Raw genomic sequence first — 6,018 nt, 5'->3', positions numbered from 1 at the left:
AACTTTCAGTTAGAGACATTGAGGATTTTAAATTGCACATAAGAGACCTACACTAAGGCATTTGAGCGTGATTTAGTGCACAAATGTAAAACAGATTTATTGTGGGGGGGGCGGGGAAGCCTTACTGTTTCTTCAGTTCCCAGTCTCCATTTTCTTCTTGGAGTTTCCTGAGGGTGAAAAAATGAGAGTGAGTTAAAAGCAGTGACCCCAGGAGTTCCCCAGGTAGCAGACTCACCCTAGGAAAACCTTGCCCAACTGAAAACTGAATCAGAAAGACACTCTCAAAGCCAGGTGTGGTGGCTCACTCCTGTAATCCCAGCCCTTTGAGAGGCCAAGGTGGGAAGATCCTTTGACGCCAGGAGTTGAAAACCAGCCTGGATAACATAGCGAGGCCCTGTCTCTTTATTATTAAAAAAGAAAGAAAGCAAAAAAAGAAAAACACTCCCTAAAAAGTTTGAACTTTCTAGAACACACTATGCTTACCAAAGCCACTCCCAATTTAGGGAATAGAGTCGATTTCCTCACCTATCATCAAGAAACAGGAAACTCTCAAACTTGCTTTGCCTCTAGAGAATTTGTACAAATGGGACTTTAGAGAACTCTGAAAGGAAGAAGAGATATTTTTCCATTAGGAATGTGAAATTATTAGCACCAAAATGCCTAAAGCACCCCTCCAAAACGTCCACTCTAATGTGACTGACTCAAAAAAAATTAATCACTTGTGTTGTTGTTGTTGTTGTTGTTGTTGAGACAGAGTTTCCCTCTTGTTGCCCAGGCTGGAGTGCAGTGGTGAGATCTCGGCTCACTGCAACCTCCAACTCCCGAGTTCAAGCAATTCTGCCTCAGCTTCCCAAGTAGTTGGGATTACATGTGCGCACCACCATGCCCGGCTAATTTTTGTATTTTTGGTAGAGACGGAGTTTTCACCATGTTGGCCAGGCTGGTCTCAAACTCCTGACCTCAGGCGACCCACCCACCTCAGCCTCCCAAAGTGCCAGGATTACAGGCGTGAGCCACCACGCCCCGCTGAAAAAAATTAATCACTTTTAAAAATTCATTTTTAAGCATGATAAATTCACAATCTCTTCACACCAACTAAAGTTTCATTCTTTGTCCATCTTTCTGCATGTCTTAGAACAGGTTTTGAATCACAGGCCCTGCAAGAGCTTATCTAAACCTTATTTAGGGACATAATCAGCTAAAAGTGGAGCAGACCTCCTGCGGTTTCATCCAGCTTGAGGAAACAGAGAAAGGAGTGAATGTCGCTGTTCTTAAAGGAGTTCTAGTACATTCTTATTTCTTTGTATTTAAGGAAGATGAAAAATTTTGTAAATGGACTGGAATATAAAATAAATCCCCACCCCCACCCCCATTTCCCCAGAAAACCTCGCAATCTTTCACACTCCATTTATATCTTGAGAAATAACATCCCTTTTTGAGCTAAGGGCGAATAGCTTATTCTTTACATCTAAGGACCCTTTTCACCTGAGGTCGCAAAGACGCATTGTTGTTCCTTACAGCCTTGGAATTTAGCAAGATAAACATTGTCGGAAGCCCTCTCCTTGTTTCATAGATTGAGAGATTGAAGCCTAGGGAAGGGCATATGTACTCAAGGTCATATTCTGAATCGTCAGCAGTTCTGCTTGGTGAATGCAGCCCTGCTGATTCAATCTTTAGCGCTCAGTAAACAACTGGTGATGTACGGTTAACTTTTCCACTGAAGCATTTAGAGATGGATATGTGTGTGGCAGGGTAATACAATATTTGAAGTTATGACCCCATTTGTTAGCCTAAAAGAAGCCTTTCTCCCCTCTCGCCCCAGGCCAAATAGGCAAGACTCCAGCCATCCGTTGCCCTGAGGGGAGGACTCTCAGGAGAACCAGAAAACAAATGTCAAATTCTTGGCTCTTGAGTTTCAAAACTAGAGGTCCCGATGCAAGATTTGAAAGAATACGTAATTCCATTTGCTCCCTAAGTCCCGCCCTCACCCCCCAATTAAGTCCAGCAGTGAGTTCTGAGTGATCCCAGAGTGAGCTCAGTAACATGAGCTGATCTCTGCAAATGAGACATCCCATCCAGGAGCCCTGTGGAGGCGAAGATCATGCCCCTCTCACAGACCATGCAGTTAAAATTAAGAATTTCTGTTCTTCAAAAGGTACTGTATACAGTATGGAAAGGTGTGGGGGAGGGCAGAGCAGCTTGACAGTGGAAAAACCCAACTAATACTATCTAGGTGAGGTGATCAAGGTCAACACCAACAGTAATCGGTCATGTTGACAGTGTGTGCCCTTGATGTGATACAATGATAATGGCAGGCACTTCACCTCTATGATCTTCCTCCCCCAAACCCATCACCCCAGTCAAATCATGAGAAAAACATCAGACAAATGCCAATAGAGGGGCATTCTACAAAATATCTGACCGCTGCTCCTCAGAGGTAATCAAAAACAAGGAAAGTCTGGGCCGGGTGCGGTGGCTCACGCCTGTAATCCCAGCACTTTGGCAGACCTAGGTGAGTGGATCACTTGAGGTCAGGAGTTCAAGACCAGCCTAGCCAAAATGGTGAAACCCCATCACTACCAAAAAATACAAAAATTAGCCAGGTATGGTGGTACATGCCTGTAGTCCTAGCTACTCAGGAGGCCAAGGTGGGAGAATCGCTTGAACCTGGGAGGCGGAGGTTGCAGTGAGCCAAGCTTGTGCCACTGTAATTTAGCCTGGGTAACAGAGTGAGACCCTGCTTCAAAAGAAAAAAAAAATTAGCCAGGCATGGTAGTGCACACCTATAGTCCCAGCTACTGGGAAGGCTGAGACAGGAGGATCACATGAACCCAGGAGGTTGAGACTGCAGTAAGTCAAGATCTCATCACTGCACTCCAGCCTGGGTGACAGAGGGAAACCCTTTCAAAAAAAAACAAAAACAAAAACACAACAACCAGAAACTATATTTTTAAAGAATCCAGCATAGGTGACAAAAGTTTAAAGAAAAGCAAGGAAACGGTTACCATAAAAAATTCGAATAGTGATTACCTCCAGAGTGGAGGGGAGGAAGATGTGTCTGAAAGAGACATGCAGAAGTATTTGGGCATGCTGGTCGTTTCTGAGTGGTCGTGGTGGTTTTTACACTAGTGTTCATTTTGTGATTATCCATATTCTGAGCATTGAAATTGTATGTTCACTTGTGTGCTGTATTTTCCCGTAGAAAGGTTTTAAAAATCTAGTTTGCTTTTTTTGAGTCTTGAGAAGGCGCACTTCTTTTTCACTTGGTAGAAATTATTTGTATGTGGTTTCAATTTGTGTTTGCAGAATCTTGTGTTTACAAAACATGTCTTCAGTGAGTGTGGAAGTTTCCAAAGAAAGGCCAGTGTTGTGGTTGGCATGCTAACGGCTGTCTTCCAAGAGATAGTAGAGATGCTATCTCCTGTGGGAATTCACTATGAGGCAAAAGCCAGGCCTTGGCCTTCCAGCCTGAGAATCCTAATTCTATCAGCATCCCAGAGTTAATCCAACTGGGTGACATCAACCCAAAATAATAAGCTCATAAGATTTTAATGTTGCGAATAGCAATTTGTTCATTTACAGTGAGATATATAAGTACGTAGTAGTCTGCATATTCATGTCAACCTGGCTAGTGTATTCTCTCCAAAAATGCAAGTGACATAGGACTCTTTGAGTTACTCAGAATAGACTTGGTGAGTATACAATCAGAGCAAATATTTAACGCGTTAAACTCTGTTGTATCCATGTCCACATCTGGAACATACACACCAAGCAGACTGAATATTTGTTTCAGACTGACAGGGCACTATGATAAACCATATATTGGGGATGACTGCAAGGACCACACTTTGCCATTTATGATAGCTTCCCACTGTTTCCATGACCTCTACAGTCCTATCTGTACTTTTTTTTTTTTTTTTTTTCTGAGGCAGACTTGCTCTGTCTCCCAGGCTGGAGTGCAGTGGCGCAATCTCAGTTCACTGCAACCTCCGCCTCCCGGGTTCAAGCGATTCTCCTGCCTCAGCCTCCTGAGTAGCTGGGATTATAGGTAGGCACCACCACACCCAGCTAATTTTTGTACTTTTGGTAGAGATGGGGTTTTACCATGTTGGCCAGGATGGTCTCAAACTCCTGGCCTCAAGTGATCCACCCGCCTTGGCCTCCCAAAGTGCTGGGATTACAGGCATGAGCCACTGTGCCTGGCCCTGTCTGTACTTTATGAGTCCATATGCCTGGCAGACTAAAGCAGGAGTGGTCACATGACCCAGACTGGGCCAATGGGCTTCTCTATCCTAGAATTCTGGGATTGAGGCCAAAAGATGCTAGTGATTCTTGTATGACAGTTGAACAGGGAGACCTGTGAATTACCATCTTTTGCCACATACTCAGAGGTGGAGAAGCTGGGCTGCAGAAAGAGAGGAGCAAAGCAAACATCCAGAGACAAGTAGACAGGAAAGACCAAATGTGCCTGCAATTCCTGCCAGCTCTAAAATTATTCTCTCATCCGTGAGGAGACTCAGCTGCATCCCCTGACTTAGAACTATGTGTGTTGGCCCAGAATTCTTATAACTCAACCTCCTCTTCTTTAAAAATTATTATTATTATTATTATTATATTTTGAGACGGAGTTTCGCTCTGTTGCCCAGGCTGGAGTGTAATGGCACTATCTCAGCTCACTGCAACCCCCGCCTCCTGAGTTCAAACAATTCTCCTGCCTCAACCTCCCGAGTAGCTGGGATTATAGGCACGTGCCACCATGCCCGGCTAATTTTTGTATTTTTAGTAGAGATGGGGTTTCACCATGTTGGCCAGACTGGTCTCAAACTCCTGACCCCCGGTGATCCACCACCTCTGTAAAAATTATTTTTAATTGTAATAAAATACAGGTAACATAAAATTGACCATCTTCACCATTTTAACTGTACAGTTCAGTGGCATTAAGTACATTCACATTGTTGTGCAGCCATCACCACAGTCTATCCCCAGAACTCTTTCATCTTGCAAATCTGAAACTCTGTACCCATTAAACAAGAATTCCCCATTCCTTCATTACCCTACACCCTGGTAACCACTGATCTACTTTCTGTCTCTATAAATTTGACTACTCTAGACACCTTGTGTAAGTGGAATCATACAGTATTTATCTTTGTGTGACTGGCTTATTCCACTTAGGAAAAAAAAAAAATTCCTCAAGGTTCTTTCCTGTTGTGGCATGTGTCAGAATTGTCTTCCTTCTTCAGACTGAATAGTATTCTGTTGTAGGGATACAATACATTTTGTTTATCCATTCATCCGTGGATGGGCACCCTCCGCCTTTTTGTATTGTGAATAATGCTGCTATGAACATGGGTGTACCAATATCTCTTTGAGGCTGGACGTTGTGGCTCACACCCGTAATCCCAGCACTTTGAAAAGCTGAGGTGGGCAGATCACTTGGACCCAGGAGCTTGAGACCAGCCTGGGCAACATGGTAAAACCCTGTTTCTACCAAAAATACAAAAAAACAAAACAAAACAAAAAACCAACAACATTAGCTGGGCGTGGTGGTGGGCACCTGTATTCTCAGCTACTTGGGAGGCTGAGGTGGGAGAATCGCTTGAACCTGGGAGGCGGAGGTTGCAGTGAGCCGAGGTTGCACCATTGCACTCCAGCCTGGGTGACAGAGTGAGATCCTGTCTCGAAAGAAAGAAAGAAAAAAAAAAAAGAAATCTCTTTGAGATCCTGCTTTCAATTATTTTGAGTATTTACCCAGGAGTGGAATTGCTGGGTCATATGGTGTCTGGAGCTGCCATTTCATGTTGCTATAATAGAATACCACAGACTGGATAATTTATGAAGAAAAGTATTTCTTTCTTACAGTGCCGGAGGCTGGGAAGTCCAATATCAAGGTGCTGGCATCTCGCGAGGGTCTTTTTGCTGTGCTATCCCATGGCAGAAGGCAAGAGGGAGACAGAGAGCAAGAGAGCAAGAGAGGTCCAAACTCGCTTTTTAAAACAAGCCCACTCTTGAAATAATTAA

This window comes from Macaca thibetana, chromosome X, assembly GCF_024542745.1.
Source record: "Macaca thibetana thibetana isolate TM-01 chromosome X, ASM2454274v1, whole genome shotgun sequence".
NCBI classification, from domain to species: Eukaryota; Metazoa; Chordata; class Mammalia; order Primates; family Cercopithecidae; genus Macaca; species Macaca thibetana.
The sequence above is the reverse complement of the archived record's forward strand: the minus strand, read 5'-3'. Positions refer to the sequence as shown.